General features: G+C 43.1%; 1 protein-coding gene across 2 annotated transcripts in view; it reads left to right on the top strand.

Annotated features, from left to right (window-relative positions):
• LINGO2 (leucine rich repeat and Ig domain containing 2) overlaps positions 1-20,689 on the top strand; it is a 537,786-nt gene that overhangs the window by 193,701 nt on the left and 323,396 nt on the right. The window contains exon 4 of one of the 2 annotated variants that reach the window (XM_053370515.1): positions 17,659-17,745. The exons of the other annotated variant lie outside the window; for it this stretch is intronic. The gene's annotated coding sequence lies outside the window, so the exon portion shown is untranslated. The remainder of the gene's footprint in view (positions 1-17,658; positions 17,746-20,689) is intronic. 2 annotated transcript variants of the gene reach the window in all.

The following is a 20,689-nucleotide window of genomic DNA, read 5'->3' as shown; positions in this document are numbered from 1 at the left end:
ACTGCTGAGTGAGCAGGCTCTTTCAAGTGGAAGTGCGTACATTTGAGAAATGGGCTTGGCAAAGGCACCTGTCTTCCTCGGTGGAGGAGGGGGCCTCTAGCTGAATCAGCCTCCACTCTGCACATTGCATGACATATGCTACGACTTTGGTTCATTAATAAGAGAGTGAATCAGACTCCGTTCTGAATGGAAACGCCACCAGCAAACATGCGGTAGATGGGTTGGGCTGGAAAGGGGCTTGTTCTCTCAGTTTTATAACTATGCTGTCTTTCTGGACTGGGTGCTTGTCTTTCAGCCATGTTGCAACGCAGCCTCCATTTTAAGACCAGAGGAAAACTGCCTGTCTGCTGGCATCTGTTAGAGTCCTCCACCTCCGCTGTTCTTCCTCATTTAAGTGAGAAGACGAAAAGGTTTCTGTGCTTTCCGGGGAAACCGCACCTTTCCAAACAAGATAAATGTTCAATGGTTCCTTGCATTCCTTTCATTTTCCTCTGCTGAGAAATCCGTGTCAAGTGTTAATTTCCTTTCTCCTAGTAGAAAGCATGGCCAGTCAATCCATCTGAAGTCACTATGGCATAAAGGGACTCTACTGGTCCTAGACCTGAGGTCAAACTCCCTCCCCTCCCTCTAAGATTGATTATGCCAATAGAAAATGGCCTAAAACCATCCTCTCTGCACTTTAGAGATAGCGAATGAGACTCATAAGCTATGGGTAGTGATTTTGTTTTCCCTTTCTCTATTTCCCATTAGGGACTATACTCTTCTATGTAACAAGAGGAGCACTTCTAGGTCATGGGTTTTGTTTTGTTCTTTCATTCCTGCTGTTGTACAATAAAGACTCTCCTCCCTGAAAGAGAGGGGAGTGGTTGTGGGCGGGAGCCCGAGCACCGCCCAGCAGGGGGCGTTGCCCCCTGCCTCCAGCTCACCTGGCTGGCACTCACGCCCCCCCGATGGCCACCCAACCAGGTGCCGTGGAGGGGGCGTGTTCAGCAGCCTTTTGCTGCAGTGCCAGCCTCTCCCTGGCCTCATTCCTCATCAGCGTCCCATCGCAAGTCACCCTTGTTGAGGCACCAATTCACCAGAGTGCTTCGCAAGGCTATTGAGGCTTGTGGTCTATCCTCCCAGGAGTACGCTGCGCACTCCTTTAGAATTGGCGCCGCAACCACGGCTGCGCACCTGGGGTTACCGGCGGACAGGATCAAAGAGATGGGCCGGTGGAAATCCAATGCTTATAAGTCTTATATTCGCTAGTATGCGACCTGCCGCTTTACCCTACTTACCCGCCTTTTCTTTCTGTCTTTTACCCCAGTTATGCTCAGAAGAAGCGTGTGGATTTGCGGCCACAGTATAGTTCATTGGGCCCGCGTACAAGCGGTGAGCTGCGGTCTTGCATCCAATCTTGGCCTTCCACATGGTGTTTGAGTTTCCTGGTTTTCGAGAAGAGGCATGCATTGGGAGGAGCTGATGCCATTGCTGTGGGAGAAAGTAGCCAAGTTCGGCCCTCCCGACATCCTTGTGATTCATTTGGGGGAGAATGACCTTGCTAACAGAAGGAGTGTGGTCTTGTTGTGGAGCATAAAAAGAGACTTGAATGCATTTGCAGCCTTGTGTCCCAGAACGACGGTGTTCTGGTCCTCCTTCCTGAAAAGAACTGTTTGGCGCGGTGCGCAAAGCTGTATGGCCATTGAAAGAACCAGGAAACTCGTAAACCGGGCGGTAGCCCGTTGAGTGCGCTTTATGTATGGCCAAGTCATTTATCATGACCGTATCCGGATCGGCGACCAAGCTTTATACCGGAATGACGGTGTCCACCTATCGGATTTGGGGAATGACATTTAGTTAGCTAGTGTCATCAAAAGTATCTGGGATTGGTTGCAGCTTTGAGGGTATTGGCGGCGAGCCTTTGGCTCGGGTGGCGGTTAGGCATTGGAATAATGTGTTGTGTGTCGAAGTGCTAGGTGTGGCCATCGCCTATGCCTTCAATTTTTAGGGGTATTCCGTTAAAGGAATCTGGCGGTCGTGTATTCTGTCCGATGCCTGCTTGGCGGGAGGCCATGGCACGACCCTCGGTGACAGCAGGGGTGAGCCTATAGTTGGATTAGCATCAACAGGCTCCACCTACTGGTGAATAAACCCACTTGTTTCGATCCAATGCCTAAGCCAATACCTTTTCATTGCTGTAATCAATAAAGTTGTGGCCTTTTCTAGCCCATCAACCTTATATCACTTGTCCTTGTGTCTTCATTTCACTTCGTGGGGGTCGGGTCCTCGAACCACAAACTTGAAAAGTCCTCCCTCCACACACAAATGGAAAATTAAGCTTGTGTGCTCTTTCTCAAACTATTATTTTCTAAAGTAGTAGCGTAATTATCTGGTTCTCTACTAGTCATCAGAGCAATCAGCTAGTTATGCAAGGTTTTATCCCCCCCTTTTATGTTCTAAATCAAATTTTTATCAAAGGTTTTCAAAGTAAAATATAATAACACTTAAACTAATTGCCATGTTTTATTTTTTAATTCAAACCTTCTGCCCACCATGTTTGCTTTATTTCAACTGAAAATTTGTCATGGTGTGTATGTGTTTCACTATCAAGAAAGCAGGTACTTCTTAAAGGTTTTATGTTTTGTTTTATTTTTACCTTTTAGCCCTCATCTAGCATTTATGTGTGAAAGCAACATAAACCATAAGGGGAGAGAGGAGCTTGAAAAGACCCTATGCATGAAAAAAAAATTGCTTAATATTTATTATTTATTTATTTATTTATTTCCCATCTGACTGGGTTCTCCTAGCCACTCTGCGGGGCTTCCAACAAATTAAAACACAGCAAGCCATCAAACATTTAAAAATTTCCCTATACAGGACTACCTTCAGATGTCTTCTAAAAGTTAAGTAGTTGTTTATTTCCTTGAAAGTAAAAGTAAAATAATCTCAGGCTCATGGGTTTGAGTCCCCATTGGGTGAAAGATTCTTGCCTTGTAGGGGGTTGGATTAGATTACCCTTGTGGACCCTTCCAGCTCTGCAATTCAATGATTCTATTCTATGAAAGTAAATGACACGACTACTGAAAGGATGTGTTTGATGAGAAAGCTGTGTGTGGACAAACACTGGCTCCCTCGGCCTGAAAAGTGAGATGAGCGCCGCACACCCCATAGTCAAGTTTGACTGGACTTAACTGTCCAGGGGTCATAGAATCATAGAATCATAGAGTTGGAAGAGACCACAAGGGCCATCGAGTCCAACCCCCTGCCAAGCAGGAAACACCTTCAGAGCACTCCTGACATATGGTTGTCAAGCCTCTGCTTAAAGACCTCCAAAGAAGGAGACTCCACCACACTCCTTGGCACTCCTTGGTCCTTTGCCTTTACCTTGCCTTTGGTCCTAGGGTGGGTTAAAAATAATGCCACACGAAACGAAATGACGAAAGCAGCCAAACCCTTCTGAGATAATGGAGGATTAGGTTTGGCCTAGATTTAAAACTTGATTGCAAGATGCTGGTATCTACTGATGACACGGACAGAACTTCTCAAAGTCACAGCAAATGGCAGCGCTTCCAAGTGCCCAAGCCTTGATTAGCTGGGAACCCTTTTGATTTGAATATATTGTAACTCTGCCATGTAGCTCTTTGTAAAAGCCGTAACCTTTTGCAACAAAGACAGTTTGTGTAATCAGAAGCAACCATTTATCGGGCAACTGTATATGCCCTAAATTTGATAAAATATGATAAATTCTATTAATTTAGTAATCAAATCCACGTTGAGTGACTCAAAGGAGCTTCTCGAATACAAAGGGCACTGCAAATGTCCATTTTGACTCTGCAGTGCAGAAGGCTATTATCCAAAAGTAATTGGCATTGCTTTGTCATTTCTTGCATTTAAATTTCAAATGAGATAGTACCCTTTCCTCTGGAAAAGTGTGTTTTACATCTATTATGCAGCTACATGAAGAGTTTCATTTTAATGATCCCTCTGTAGTTCTTTTTACATTAGATACAAATGCAACTTTGTGATTCTGTCATCTCTCCTTTTGAGAACTTCCTCAGAGCACTTCAATTTGCTGTCACAAATAGTGACACATTTTAGATTGTGGGACTTACTGAAATAATGAAGTCTGCCTTTGACTTTCCTTCATGCTTCACTCGCAACAAAGTACACTGTACATATGCCATGCTTTTGTCATCTTGCTGACGTCTTTATGCCCCCCCTCCTTTACCAGAATTACAGCAGTCTCTCTGAAAATGGTCTGTCTTCATCAAGTACTCATCACAGTAAATTGCGGAACTGCTGAGTTACTCTCAGAGAATAAGTGAAATGAGAAAAAATGGACATGGCACAAAAGTAGTTTGCCCACAAAAATGGGGAGGGAGGACTACAATTCACATGACAACAGCTGATGTCAGTCCCTGTGCTGCTGCTGCTATTGTTGTTGTTGTTGCTGCTGCTGCTGTTAGTAAAATTTAAGGTAACATTTTTGGGAGCAGGTGGCGCTGTGGTCTAAACCACTGAGTCTCTTGGGCTTGCTGATCAGAAGGTAGGCGGTTTGAATCCCCTCAACGGGGCTGAGCTCCCATTGCTCTGTCCAAGCTCCTGACAACCTAGCAGTTGGAAAGCATGCCAGTGCAAGTAGATAAATAGGTACCACTGTGGTGGGAAGGTAAACGGTGTTTCCGTGTGCTCTGGCTTCTGTCATGGTGTTCCATTGCATCGGAAGTGGTTTAGTCATGCTGGCCACATGACCCGGAAAGCTGTCTGTGGACAAATGCTGGCTCCCTTGGCCTGAAAGCAAGATGAGCGCTGCACCCCATAGTCGCCTTTGAAAGGACAAACTGTCCCAGGTTCCTTTACCTTTACCTTACCTTTAATAAAATTTGTATACCGTCCTATACCCATAGGTCTCAGGGTGGTTCGCAACACAATGTTACAGTATACAAAGCACGTAATACATAATAAAAATAATCAAAGCACAGAGTAGCTAGAAACATTCCTCCCATGATGTTGCTCAGATTCAGACCCACTTAACTTCCTTTAGCCCATACCCTGGACCAGAGATAGCCAATGCAGCACCCTCTAGATGCTGCCGAACCACAACTCCCATCGCCATCAGCTGGTGTCAGGGGCTGGACTGAGGAGGAATGGTGAGGACTGCCCCCCCTTCTCCTGAACCTTCCTGAAATCAGGAGGACAGTATAGATTTAGAACAGTGGTTTGCAGAAGGGCATAGTTCAGAGGCTGCAGAGAGCAGAAGTTGGGAAGTATCAGAAGAGGAAAAGCAGGAAGAAGAAGAAGCACCAGGGGAGGGACAGCTGGCAGACTCAGTGTCCTTGGAAAGCATTCCTGACACACACCCCTCTCCCAGAACCAGGCGGGCATTGAGGGTAGTAGAACAAAGAGCTCAGAGGCAGAAAGCTCAGATTAGCTGACGCAGGGGTGACGTAGAATTGAGAGAAGAAGGAGGGTGGGACTTTACTTGGAGCAGCGCCGTTCTTTAGGGAAGACTGCATTCCTTCATCGCTCTCTGTGAATTATTGAATAAATTACATGGTAAGAACTTTTATGGTTTCTTTGCTTCTTGGCTGCCACCGTGGGAGGGATCAGAGTCCCCAAAGCCTGACAGTTGCACTTGATGGGAGCTCAATAGGCTCTCTGGAATTTCAGGCATGGATCTCTCCCAGCCCTAATTGGAGATGCCAGGGGTTTAAAGTGGGACTTTTTGCCTGCAAACCAAGGGCTTCACTACTGAGCAATGGCCAAAAGCTGCCTTCAGTTGCATGGAAGAAGCAATTGGATGTCCCTATCTTCATTGGAGAAATATTGAAGGATATGCAATTGTCGTGTGTGAGTGTGGTGGATGCAGTCTTTTGGGAAAGAACACTTAAACTATATTATATTAATTAATGGACCAGTTTCATCTAAACGGAATCTTTTTGCCTGCTCAGCCATAGCTACTGTTTTAATTTCGAAGCTCAGTCTCACAGCTGGAAGGGCTACTTACTCCATAACTCCATACTTACTTTTTTATTGCTCATGGTGTCTTTCCTTTGCTTATATCCCAGCATCATCTTAACTATATTTCAGTACACCTCAGCTTTGTTCAAAGACTTAATTATAGGAACTAATTTCACTGTGAGGGAATTTATTGTGCAGGAATAAAATATGATGAAATATTTATCATTGCTGCAGTCAGCAAAATATACAGATAGATAAGTGTTAGGGGAACTGTGCCCAGTGTACAATGACAAGAGTTTCTGGATCACTAAATACACTGTTCAAGTACAATAGTAATATGATGTTAAACTCTTCCGTCAAAGATTTATGGGGATAGAAACAAAGCTCTACACCTGCCTTCCCCAAACTGGTGCCCTCCGTGTGGGTTGTTGGGGTTTTTTGGACTACAGTTCCCATCAGCCCCAGTCAGCATGGCCAATGGGCAGGAATGGTGTGGGTTGGAGTCAAACAGCACCAGGATGGCACCAGGTTAGGAAAGACTGCACTACATGTTGGTACTACGATTTTTTAAGGCATTGGGATTTCTCCAACTTTAATGAGGTGGTATTTTTAAAACACTCCATAATACTTCACCTGCTGAGCTTTGGGGAATTTGCATCAAAAAGAAAAGGGGAGTTGTGGGTTTTTAGGGCACTCTGTGATATTTTACAACAAAATAAGGACAATATTCTGTTTCCCAGAATGTGACTGCATTCCCCTTGGAAACATAGGTAAAAGGTAAAGGACCCCTGGATGGTTAAGTCCAGTCAAAGGTGACTATGGGGTTGTGGCACTTGTCTCACTTTCAGGCTAAGGGAAACAGCGTTTGCCCACAGCCAGCTTTCTGGGTCATGTAGCCAGCATGACTAAACCACTTCCGGTGCAACGGAACACCGTGATGGAAACCAGAGCGCACAGAAATGCCGTCTTCCTCCTCACCACAGCGGTATCTATTTATCTACTTGCACTGTTGTGCTTTCGAACTGCTAAGTAGGCAGGAGCTGGGACAGAGTGACAGGAGCTCACCCCATCCTGCAGATTCGAACCGCCTACCTTCTGATCAGCAAGCCCAAGAGGCTCAGTGGTTTAGACCACAGTGCCACCCGCATTCCAGCCTTGGAAACATACATAAAGCTGAAAGAGAAAGGTGGAAGAGCAGCAATCTTTCCCACTTCCTCTTTTTGAGTGATGGCCAACTCAGTTTTGTTCAGAGTAAACCCACTGAAATTAAGACCCATTCATTTCAGTTGGCCAACCCTGAGTAAAACTTGATTGAATAGCACTCCGCTGTGTGTTTTTCAAGGTTCATATTAATTATAGGAGAACTGACTCTTACCCCCAATCACTTTGGAAAGTGAATTGTGTGCACATGCTTACTCTTCCTTTGTCATGGGGTAGGGTGGGGGTGATCCATTGGGGGGGGGAAAGAGCGTGACTGGAGGAGATTGTGCTCACAGCTCTCGCTCTGAAATCCAAAAGTGCTCATGGAACTGAAAACGTTGCTGGCCCCTGATGTGGAGGGTCACTGGTACCAGGGCCAGATTAAGGTTCAATGAGACCCTAAGCTACTGAAGGTAATGTCCAGCTGTCCTTAGTCAACAACAAATTGTCACTGTTTTCATTTTCACATAACAATATATGTCTTTTATCAAAGTAATGGTTGAACTGAAATACAATTAAGAAGTATATTAATAGTGAAATACAATTAAGAAGAAGTGTATTTTGGGGGGGTCCCCAAGAGAGTGGGGCCCTAAGCTATAGCTTGTTTAGCTTATACATAAATCCGGCACTGACTGGTACCCTATCCCTCCTGTAATTTACTTTCCACATCAGCATCAACTGCGGCTCAAAGGTAACATAAGAATGAGCCCTTAAAAGGGACAAAAAGGAGGCTTGCATGTACTAGCAGTAATCTGTCCATGAATGTTAAAAAGGAATCTCATGACAGACACAACAATGAAAGGCCGATGGTCTTTGACGACTCTCTTCGAATTTTGATAGAACTGTTCTGTGGTACAGCTATCCCTAATTAAAAATCAGCACTCAAAACACTTCGTATCAGAAAGGTTACTGTTTAGGATAATCCAGAAACTGCTAATAATTCAATAAAAGCTTCTCTGTAAGGGAACTAAAACTCCAGGAGATAGGATCTTTAATTATCGTCTCCTCTGAAATACCCTCTTCAAGTTCTCATTCTTTAGATATCAGTATTTATGAATCAAATGATTCTTTTGGTTTTATCACAGGAAGAGAAAATCTATCTATTACCCTCTGTGGTGACCCAGAGCTTTGTTGGGTAAAAATGGAACCCCTCTGCCTCAGCATGAGGGAAAAGTCTTAATGTTTTATTCTAATCTTCATGATGTTCTTTCAGAGTTTTGCTTACTGTGGTCTGTATTATCTGCTCTGCCTGTTGCTTTCTCTCCTCCACTTTTTAAAGCCCTGATAAGTTTGAATTTTGGGGGGTTGTGGGGGATAAAGCAAAGTGTTGTGCATGGAATAAATCAAGACCAGCTGACTAAAGAGGAACCCCATCTAACGCATCTTGACTCATTCGTATGTCCTGTTGCGTGTCATAGTACTGACTCCCTCATAAGTGTGTTTAGGATGGCAGCCTGAGTTTCTCACGGATGAGTTTCTTTGCTTTATATAGTAATTTATTTATTTAGGACATTTATATACTGCTCTTCATAATATTTATCCCAGGGAAGTTTACAATACAATATGAACCAAAATAATAGTAAAATGTGCAATAGACCAATTAAAGAAAATAAGCAATTAAATAATGCACAAAATAGCAAAGCAAAACTTACAGTGTGAGACCACAAGATGCACCCCCAAAATATTAACCTGCAAATGAACCAGATAATTTGCGACCAACTTGCTAGCTAGATTTGGAGGGCTTTCCCCTTGCTCTTTAGAAAGAAACAGAGCAAGCAAGCAATTTTATATTTGATTTCATGTGTTCCGAGCTATCTGCATCAGCAATATGGCTGAATCTCACCTGAAGTCAACAACTCATTTCTTCCATTATTCTTCCTATCAAAAGTTTCCCTGCCTTATTTGTCTTTTGTTTCCCCCTTCACAACCTGGACCTCCATGCTAACTTCTTTCCACTCCAGAATTTGATTTCATCCCCATTTTTTCCTCCTCCCCCTCCCTCAAGTCTTTAACACTGAAATGAGGCTGAACAACAGTGGGGGCTACTGGTTGAAGCATCAAGAGCAGCCTAGGCACTTGCCTTGGTTGGTTGTGATGCCTATAAGGAGTGAGTGAGTAGCTGCTCAAGCTAGCTTCAGCCTGACCCTACTGCTAATGTTAGCAGATGTTGATAATGCACATTGAACTAAGACATCCCTTCACCATCTCCACCCAGTGGTATGCATATAGAACGGGAGATTTTGCTGCACATCAAACCATGCTGACATGTACAATGGCATGCTGCCCTTTCAGCCAGTAATGTGTGCTTGGCTGTTACTGTGACTGGAAAGCTGTTTGGCATCACTCATTGCCGGAACGGGGAAATGTGTGTGCTTTGTGGCAAGTTTGAACTATTTGCGAGCTCCCATTCTGAGGCCTACATATGTTCAATTAAGCACATAATCCTTGTGGAAATGCTGTGCCAGTGGAAGTTTTCAGGAACAAAACACAAAGTCTGATGCTGCTACATTTTTAATCTATTTGGGTTGCTGTGTTTGGTCTGGGAGAGAGTGATGCACAATCTTTGAACTTGCAGAGGTCCTAGCAACTGCGTTCATAATTGGCTTCCCACAAATTTTTATTTTTTTTATTTTTTTTATTCTAAACCATGACATTTCTAATTAGACGCAGGTGGAACAAAGAGTAAAAGCTTTCCAAATTAATCACAGCATTATGAGTTTGAGTGGTCTAGCTATTAAGGAAGAAAAATAACACTTAACATTTACCCTTTTAAAGTGGTTGTGTTCTCCCTCCTCCCTTCTTGGCCAACAAATTTAGACAATAAGCAGAGAATCAGCCTACCAAGTATACTTTCTCCTTATCTCTTTACCATTTAGAACAGAAATTTAAACAATGGAGAACTGCTCTGCTCTTTTACTATAATTTGCTGCCACTCATTCTGTGAATTACATTGTTACAAATCCATTCTTACATTGTGTGAACAATTTTGCTTCTTGTTTTCTTTCATGCGTTTCGAAAATTAACTCGACTGCACACACAAAAAGCCTCAGTTTCTAGGGTAGATGGACATGTTTGCTTGACGTATTTCTTTTCCCCTTGGGCAGATCCACACCATACATGTAAAGCACATCCATGGCACATTTAAAGGAATCCTGGAAACTGTAGTTAGTAAAGTGTGAGAGGCAAATGGGAGCATTTCCATTAGCATACAAGATTATGATACAAAAAAGTATCCCTGTGCAGTAGCAAAAGTGTGCTGTTGGAAATATCCGCCTTTGAATTTGCTTTTCAGTATGTGGTAGAGTATGCCACATCATCCTGACATGTTGTTGTTTTTCCCCTTATACATGTGCTTGGGACTTCCTATGTTCAAGATTAAAATGTGTATCAATCGCTCAGTTTTAGCCTGGTCTCCCAAAAGGAATGATCACTCCAATGCTTAAGAAAGGTTGCTTGATATTTCAACATACCAGTGCTATTTTTCTAGAAAAAGAGGTGCCGGAACTCACTATGAACACTTGTTCTCTTATAATGGCAATAGCACCAACCTGAGAGGTGCTGGTACTGAGTTCTGGCAAGTTCCGGCTGAAAAAATACTGCAAAAATGGCCTGCAAATAACAAAACCTTATGCTTACTACTGGTGGGATAATTTGTAATGGTGAGAGAAGATTCAAGACTACAAAGTAATTTGAGAACTGTTGGTAGATTAACATAAAATAACATAAAATAAGCTGTCAGTAGCCAGGGATCTCATTTAAAATACAACAACTACTACTACAACAACAACAAACAATATTATTATTTATTTCCCCACTCTGGGTGGCTTCCAACACATGTAAAAATATAATAAAACATCAAACACTAAAAACCTCCCGATACAGGGCTGCCACCCTTCAGATGTTTTCTCAAAGTTGTATAGTTATTTCTCTCATGGGCATATGATGGGAGAGAATTCCACAGAGAGGGAAATCTGAGATGAAAACATTCTAATTTGATTTGACTGAAAACAAACCAAGAATATGACATCGTTTATTGCTTTCAGATGAGCCAGCAGTAGTGTTTGCTGAGGGTACCCACTGAAATCAATAGACTTGAGTCACTAATTTCAGAGGTTATATTCGGAGGATAACTTAGTCGGATATCACCGATTGTTATTTATAATGTATTTTACATTCCACATGGAAAGGTGACACACACGCATACATCTGAAAGCAGACAACCTAAGTGGACACCAAATAACCTAGAAGCAGACAATATCTGGAGATGACAATTCAGTGAATGTAACAGCTTTCCAGACAAGGGTGTTCTTACTCAACCCAGGTTTCAGGTATCGTATGATTATAGCTCTAGAACATATATATCTCTGGTTATTATTCAGCACAATAAAACACATCCAATGAATCCGTTTAATATCTTCTGCATCTCTTTCACTTTAATTTTGAATTTTGGGCATTTGAACATTGGGGTGCTCCTCTAGTTAGGGAGAGGACGACGTTTTTAAAAAGCTTTAGCTAGGACTCTGTGGAGGTAATCTGTGACATTTTATAACTATGCACATAGCAGTAATACATTCACTTAAATTTGGTATAGGCAATATTGATTTTTCAAGAGTGTACTTTCTCCATACTGCGCGTCGGTTTCATGTGGGAGTGGAGCTGAATGCAGATTTTTTTTGCCCGCAATGCTAGGTTAGCCTTTGTCAACAATAAGCCCTTTTAGATACAAAACAAACATGAAAAGCAGCCTTCAATTGGTGGAGTGGTTTTTCCCCTAATTGGCTTTCCTGTAGTTAATAGGTATATGACAAAAGCATTCGGATTAATACGACCCACCAGCTTTATTTATGCAAGCTCATGTGTTTCCCCAGCGGAATACATTTTTTACGGAATATCTGGGGAATTATTTAATAGTCAACTGTTATTGCATGCCTAAAGATATTTCTGAAATAGAACCGAAATTACCTCTACCTATTGTATGGTTCCAAATTATGTGTAATAAGTGCCAGCATGCCAGCAATTTTCATGGGGTTATAATTATTTTAATGTAAAATTGGAACAAGTTGAACGCAGAGGCTGTAAGGAGAGAGTGCACCTTGTAACTTGACGTACTTCCATTTCAATAGGGCCTAACACTTAACGAAAGCAAAGATGCAAACATGGTGGCATGGAAATAGGTCCACAGAAGGGAAGATATCCATAAAACAGCCTTCCCCAGCCTGGTGTCTTCCAGATACTGTGGTACCTCAGGTTAAGTACTTAATTTGTTCCGGAGGTCCGTTCGTAACCTGAAACTGTTCTTAACCTGAAGCACCACTTTAGTTAATGGGGCCTCCTGCTGCCGCCACGCTGCCGGAGCCTGATTTCTGTTCTTATCCTGAAGCAAAGTTCTTAACCTGAAGCACTATTTTTGGGTTAGCGGAGTGTGTAACCTGAAGCGTATGTAACCTGAAGCGTATGTAACCCGAGGTACCACTGTACTTTGAATTACAATTCACTTAATCCTCCATGGTTGGCATGGACTTGAGGTCTAATCAGTGGCATCATGTGGGGAGGGCCAGAGGGACGGTGGCCCCAAGTGCATGGGGGGGGCATCTTGCTGCACCCCAGCCCAACCATGACCCTTGGCAGGCACAACAGGCAGGCGCCCAAAGAGGGCAGTTATGCTGCCCTGCTAGTCTTGTGCTACTTCGCTAGACTGCGTGAGAAGGGCTGCGTGAGAAGGATGCAACAGACATGGGTCCTGAACAGAAAGGACATTATATTAATCATCATCATGTAATTAATTAATTAATTAATTAACAACATGAGTTATCTTTTATATTCCAAAGTAACTGGACTGAGAAAACAACAAGCCGGAGTGAATACTTATGTTGTTGTTGTTTAGTCGTTTAGTCGTGTCCAACTCTTCGTGACCCCATGGACCAGAGCACGCCAGGCACTCCTGTCTTCCACTGCCTCCCGCAGTTTATTCAAACTCATGCTGGTAGCTTCGAGAACACTGTCCAACCATCTCATCCTCTGTCGTCCCCTTCTCCTTGTGCCCTCCATCTTTCCCAACATCAGGGTCTTTTCCAGGGAGTCTTCTCTTCTCATGAGGTGGCCAAAGTATTAGAGCCTCAGCTTCAGGATCTGTCCTTCCAGTGAGCACTCAGGGCTGATTTCATTCAGAATGGAGAGGTTTGATCTTCTTGCAGTCCATCGGGCTCTCAAAAGTCTCCTCCAGCACCATAATTCAAAAGCATCAATTCTTCAGCAGTCAGCCTTCTTTATGGTCCAGCTCTCACTTCCATACATCACTACTGGGAAAACCATAGCTTTAACTATATGGACCTTTGTTGGCAAGGTGATGTCTCTGCTTTTTAAGATGCTGTCTAGGTTTGTCATTGCTTATACATTGGCCAAAAAAGGCGAGGAGGACATTGGTACCCTCCAGTTAGCATGCCTGAGAACATGTGGATTGCGCAAAATAACTGTTGCTTTTCAAGAAGGCGAGAAAGCTTTACTCATTTTATGCAAAGCACCCTGACATCCTAATACATTGTTGACAGCAGGTACTTGATGTACAATTGAGAACATTCTAAAATAGTGGTTGGTAACAAAAATATTTAATGTGGGTTAAGATTGTTTCCAGAAATTGTGTACCTTCGCTTTGTGGTGTTGCCATGGTGAAACACGCCACATAATTGCCATATTATTCATTTCCTGGTTAAGTTTGAATGCACTGTATTCTTTGTAATCTTTGTTTTGCTGAAAGCAAAACATTAGGCTTCATATTGTTCCTGTGACTTTTAACTTTAGTCAATAGAACAGAGCTAATTTTAAGGATTAATTTACCACACATACAAGTATCTTTGAGTTCTGTCAGAACAAAATTGCCTCCGTTCACACATTATGAAGTGTAGGAATGAACGATGTCTGGTTTTCAACATCTTGATATATCACCAGCTAAACAATATACCAATATATCACAATCTCTGAAACTGAGGATGGAATTATAGAGGAATTCAAATCTGCTATTAGTGAGTTACTTCTTAACTCTGTCTTTGATAGGAAAACTGTTGACTCGCAGCACATTGGTGTCTGCAAGTAGTTTCTATTGTTCGTTGCCCCGGTAATATATTTATATATCATCATTGTTCATAGGTTCTTATGTGGCTCTTTGATTGATTGACTCTGTGCCAGTATGCATTTCCGTAGTTTCCTTTGTTACCATGTCAGCACAATGGAAACAGGAATCAACACTTAAATCAATGTGAAATTGTCATTGATAATAGCTTATCACTACTATCAGTAATGAGATCCTGCAAAATGAAGGTAGAAGGAAACCCCAGCTGTGTGTTTCTTCCACACAAGAATCTTCTTAAGATCCCTTCTATCTGCCTGAAATGCCAGATAGAAACCTGGCCCATTTGGAAAAGTGCTCCTCAGGGGTATAAGTCTGCTTGGGAGAAAGACACCTAGGGAGACTGACCTTTGGAGAAAAGGAAATTGATAGGAGTTGGCTGAGGTTGGGATGTGGTTCCAGCAGCTCCAACTCAAAAACTCCAGTGCTGGCTATCAGATCTTCTGCCTATGCTAAACCTGAGCCAGTCAAGTCCAGTCAAAGGTGACATTGGGGTTGCTGTGCTCCTCACTTTCAGGCCAAGGAAGCTGGCTTTTGTCCACAGACAACTTTCCAGGTCATGTGGCCAGCATGACTAAACTGCTTCTGGCACAATGGAACACCGTGACGAAAACCAGAGTGCAGGGAAATGCTGTTTACCTTCCCAACACGGTGGTACCTATTTATCTACTTGCACTGGTGTGCTTTCTAACTGCTAGGTTGGCAGGAGCTGGGACAGAGCCACAGGAGCTCACCCCAATGCACGGATTCAAATTGCTGACGTTCTGATCAGCAAGCCCAAGAGGCTCAGTGGTTTAGACCACAGCACCTCCTGAGTCCTTAAATCTGATCATGGACTGCTCTGACTTTACTTCTCACCTGACCCTACTTTTTTCGACTGTGACCTTGGATCAGTCATGGATTCTGCTTTGGTTGCTCTCAGCATTAATGCTGGAAAGTCCCTTGTTTACTCAGGAGTCCAGTGGGAACAGGGTTTTCTTGCAGGGGGGGGAGGGTAAAACAGATTTTGGCATAGTAACCTATATACTCTTTGGCTTCCCACGCTTCCTCTTACCAAAGATTTACCCTGTTTTTGAAAGAACTATTCTGCTCTCCTGATATGATTTTATCAGTCTTGCAAATGAGAACAGCAGGAGTGCGTTCACCCACCCCATGCTCCAGTGATGCAGCTTCTTTGAAGACAAGTCTGTTCCAGAAGGTCAGGGCTTTGCCAGTCCTCTTAAATGAATGAACTGTGCATATTGTGTAGAATGCTTTTTCAAAGTGCACATATCAGCTGCAGACATTGCTCCTAATCAGAAGCCTGTTAGGCTGTCAGTTCATCTGAGCAGCCGGCGTGAGGGGGAGAGGAATCCAGCAAGTGAGAAGCTCTATTTTGTGATAAAATAAGAGAGGACTTTTCATCCTGTTTCGTCCAGGGCTCTGTAGGACATTGGTTTCTCCTCACCCTGGTTCTCTTTCTCCTCGTCTCCTTTGCACCACAAAATGCCATCTGTGCGAACAAGGGGGGTTGAGACCTAGCTCCCTGCTAGGTGTGGCAGCTGCACAGAGAAATAACACAGCAGTTTTCTTTCTTTTTTTAAATAAAGTTGTGGTGCCAGCACTTCTCAGGCAGTTTTGACTTCAGTTGGAAAAGGCTCTGTTTCTCCTCTAATGTGGTTGACACCCTCCCCTCTGCTTTTTTTATTTTTATTTTTAAAAAAAATCAGGGCAGCTGAGCCACTTTGAACTTCCCTTTTGGAGGAAACATGAAGCAGACTGATTAAAATGTGGCACAGAGGCCAAGCTAGCTGATACTCTAGCAAAGTGGAACAGCATGGGGTGTCTGTGGCATGAAAAGGGGAGAATCTCTGAAAAGAAGAGAGGGCATACATTTGCTTGACAGACTGAGAATGAAGTAGTTTTGAAATGCTCAAAATGCAATTATTGTATGCCTGCTAGCATCTAAGAAGTTGGACGGTCAGAACCTTTTCGTTCCGCCCTCTGGGTCTACCCCAAAGGCCCTGCCCGCACTGCCTCCAAGACACTGCAGCCATATTTATATCCCTCTTGCTTCTTCAGTACTGACAGCCTTCACTTTTGGATTTAGCAGGAATTCAAGGAATGGATGCTGCTGTGATGGCTGCCCATACGAGGTGATGCAGAGAGAGAGAGAGAGAGAGAGAGAGAGAGAGAGAGAGAGAGAGGAGCTGAAAAGCGATGACTGAACATCTTGAACATCTGCAATGACTCTCCAGTTTTTTCTAATGGTTCCCTTTGTTGAGATCTATTAACTGGAAATGGCAGAGTTCGAACGTGGGACCTTCTAAATGCAAGGCATTGCTTCTGCAACTGTTCATTGAACATCCAGCAGTTTCTTGACTCAAAAGTGGGAGACCTGGTAATGATGTGGAACAGAACTCTTTTCAAATCCTTAATAAAGATTGCAGTTAGGAGCTTATAGTTGCAAGTGAAGGAGCGTCTCCACCCCCATCGTTCAGCCTGAGGTCCAGGTCTGAGGGCCTTCTGGCGGTTCCCTCATTGTGAGATGTGAGGGTACAGGGAACCAGACAGAGGGCCTTCTCGGTAGTGGCGCCTGCCCTATGGAACGCCCTCCCATCAGATGTCAAGGAAATAAACAACTACCTGACTTTTAGAAGACATCTGAAGGCAGCCCTGCTTTGAGTATTTTTTAATGTTTGATGTTTTATTGTATTTTTAATATTTTGTTGGAAGCCGCCCAGAGTGGCTGGGTAAACCCAGCCAGATGTGCAGGGTATGTATGTATGTATGTATGTATGTATAAATAAATAAATAAATAGTTGTTGCTGTTGACTATGAAGTATCTTCATAAGCCCTACTCCTGAGAATCCTTAAGATGTCCCATCTCTTCTTCTAAAATTGCAAGGGACACATCACAAATCCCCTCAAATCTGCTTATGTTTGTGATTCCCATTCACTTTTGGGGGGAGTGATCCTGGCTAGGCTGTCATTGAGGTGCTCAAAAACATTCTAACTTCTTCACAGGGTAAAGGTATCACCATCAGAATATTGACAGTGCAGCATCTTTGAGTGAGTTCTGGAAGAGTGAAAAAACCCTCCAAGGGCTCAAAGACTTGTGAATGAGCTGCATACGCTACATCCTAACTCAATAAATTTGGTGACATTTTCGATTGTGGGTTGCTTCATACTTGGAATGGAGGGGGTTGAGCGGAAAGAAAGTTGACAGAAGAAAACACTTTGTCTTTTCTTCAAATAGCTGTGCACAAGTTCATATGGCTGGTGGTATGTTTCTGTTGAGCCCCACTTTGACTCACTTTATTCTGATCTTGAGACTTACCTTTCAGTCATTATATAGTCAACATTTTGAAACTGAAATGGACTTCCTCCAATGTTATTTTTCTCGTCTGCAGCCTGTGAAGCTGGTGCCCAGAGCTATGTTTGCTTCTTTAGTCTATTGCAGCTCTGTCAGGGAGGGTTGAGACTTCAGGCTGGGAAAGGTAAGAGAGTTCAAAGAATTGCCTTTCCCGGTTTTCTTAAAAGATAGCAGCTTGTGTTTCTGATTAGATGTGGGCAGCATGAGAACATACCCTATGACTGCAAATCTGTCTGTGCATGGACTGCTAAAAATGAAATATACAAATCTGAATGTGTGAAGGTCAAAAGTGGGAGTGGGGATGTTGGGGAAGGGGTGCATAGCCACTCCCCCCCAAGTGTTCTTTTAATGTGAGTGGGACTTACATCTGAATATGGCTAAAGATGTCCACTTCGGAAAGGGATTCAAGCATAGATTGACTTTCAGGAATTGTTATTGGGTTGCTGCACATGTCTAATCTAATTTGACATGTTGTCCATCCAATTTAAGGAGCTCCACACACCATGGATCTGCAAGCAACTCACAGATCCTTGTTTCACACATACAATATAACATTGAAAGGGGGAATTTGCACACCTCCAATGTGTTGAGCTGTACCTACCACTTGTGCTCACATATCTCATCACAAATGAGATGTTTGTTTCTCTCGCTTTGGCTGTTGTATGAGAAGCAGCAGAAGAAAATATATAAGTCACACGTGTGCTGAGGAACAAAGTATTACAAAGTAACTGCAACAAATGCTCTGAAACACACTTGGGTTTTTGTCATTTGATCTTGAAACTCATATTTCCGCAAAGCAGGTCTTGAACGGTTTTCTGAAGATTGGCCCCCCTTTTAATGAATTATCTTTGTTGTCCTGCCCACTGAATGTGGAACTTTCTAAACTCTACATGCACTCTTTGCCACTGAGTGCGTGCATATACAAAAGCCAAACAAATGTAAAGATGCATACAGTCATACCATGGTTGTCGAACGGAATCCATTCTGGAAGTCCGTTTGACTTCTGAAAACTTCCGACAACCAAGTCACAGCTTCTGATTGGCTGCAGGAGCTTCATGCACTCAATTGGAAGCCACGGAAGCCACGTCAGACATTCGGCTTCCAAAAAATGTCTGCAAACCAGAACACTCACTTCCAGGTTTGCGGCATTTGGGAGCCAAAACATTTAAGTCGCAAGGTGTTCGGGATCCAAGGTACAAATCTACTTAAAGAACAGGAGTATTTTTCTTAATGAGAAACTCGTTGCCTCTTTGTTTCTTCAGCAGAATTCCTGAAAAGTTTCATTTTGTAAATCATAGATTGAAAATATTCCACAGCAAAGGATTTGAAAACTCTACAGAAAATTTCCTACGCAGAGGAGGGTGCCTTTATTTGTGGCTAAAGATGCTTAAGGAACTGGTTTTTTGCTGACAAATTGTGTTCTGTCCTCCCCAATACCCATCCCCTATTAGATCATAAATCTAAGCCCCAAAAAGATTGCCAGGAAACTCTTATGAGTTTCATGTATGGCCATTGCAAGGTCACTATATGTGAGAGGCGTCTGTGCTGGTTTTATGACAAAACTGCATTGCTGCCAGCTTTATTGTACACACGCAGGAGGCTACCGTAAGTGAAATTTGCTGAAACCTCTGGCCTTTTCTTCTTTTCTTTAAAAACATAAACGATAAGAATGTACTCATGGGGTAGAAAAGTTGGTTACTACATTTGACAGAACACACTTAAACTAACATACTCCTTTAGTGCTGTTTCGGAGACTGCTGGACTGTGCCATGTTTCCCACACAGTGCCACCAGTAGAGGGAGGCCACTTGCTTCTCTGCAATGCCAGGCTACTGATCTGCTGCCCACACACTTACCCTGCTGCCTTAGGTCAGCACCCAGCACCAGGTTCAATGTCTTGTAGATATTCTTCTTAGGTTCTTGCTAAGTCCCTCACCCAGAAAACATGAGATTCCAAACATACATTTATTATTCTTCATTAAATTGCTATACTGGCCTTTATCCGAGGATCACAGGGGAGTTTACAATATAAAAGCGCAAAGATACATATCATAGTAAGAAACAAAAACAATACCCCCCCAGACCATGGATTGTTTCATTAGCCAAAGGCCTGGGAGGAGAGGAATGCTTTTACCTGGTGCCTAAAGTTGTGCAACGAAGGCGCCAAGCGAGCCTCTCTGGGGAGAGCATTCGACAAGTGGGATCATCTTTAGAATGGTCCTGGTTGCGGGCAGGTCCCCAGCCCAGTTCCTCCCCCCACCCTGGCATGGGCGGACTGTTATGCCAGGGTGACATCACAATCACCCCAGACCTGTTGGCCAATCAGTTTTGAGTGGGAGGGTTGTGAGGAGTTTAAAAGCGGCAGCGCAATGTGGCTATGCGCCTGCTTCGCGCTGCCTTATTGACTACCTGTAAAGTGGGCGGGAGTCTGATATAGTCTACGCCAATGCCTAAGCCAATACCGCTCACATTTCTGTAATTCAATAAAGTTGTGGCCTAAAATTTTGCCAATAACCTTAAACTAAATATTCTGTGTCCATGTGAATTTATTTTAACAAAGTGCTGGTCTGGGGGCCTTGACACGCAATTAGGGATCCACCACAGAAAAGGCCTGTTCTCGTTTTGCCACCCTCCGGACCTCTCATGGAGGAGGCACATGAAGCCCTCAGGTGATGATTCCAGGATCTGGGCCAGTTCATATGTGGAGAGGCTTTATCATGTCTTAAAGTTCGCACTCAGACTATGATTTCAGTAACACCCACAGTGAGGGTTTTTTCAAAAGGAGACTGTAGTATGAGTGGAGAAGGAGCACTGGAACAATGCTTCCAATGAAATTGGAAGAAAATATATGCAAAGGGACTTGACAGGAAGTCAAAGTTGAAGAAAAGATTTTGGAAGATAAAAGGGGGAAAAATATTTACTTTCATTATTATCATTTTGTGTGTGGGTGTGGGTGTGTGGGTGTCTGCACATATGTATGCTTTTGTATGCAATGTTTAGGAGGAAATAAGACGTTAAATTACAAATAACAAACTAAATATTCATGTATGTAATTTTTATTTCTTAATT

This window comes from Podarcis raffonei, chromosome 17 (assembly GCF_027172205.1).
Source record: "Podarcis raffonei isolate rPodRaf1 chromosome 17, rPodRaf1.pri, whole genome shotgun sequence".
NCBI lineage: Eukaryota > Metazoa > Chordata > Lepidosauria > Squamata > Lacertidae > Podarcis > Podarcis raffonei.
This window is presented reverse-complemented; position numbering and strand designations above follow the sequence as displayed.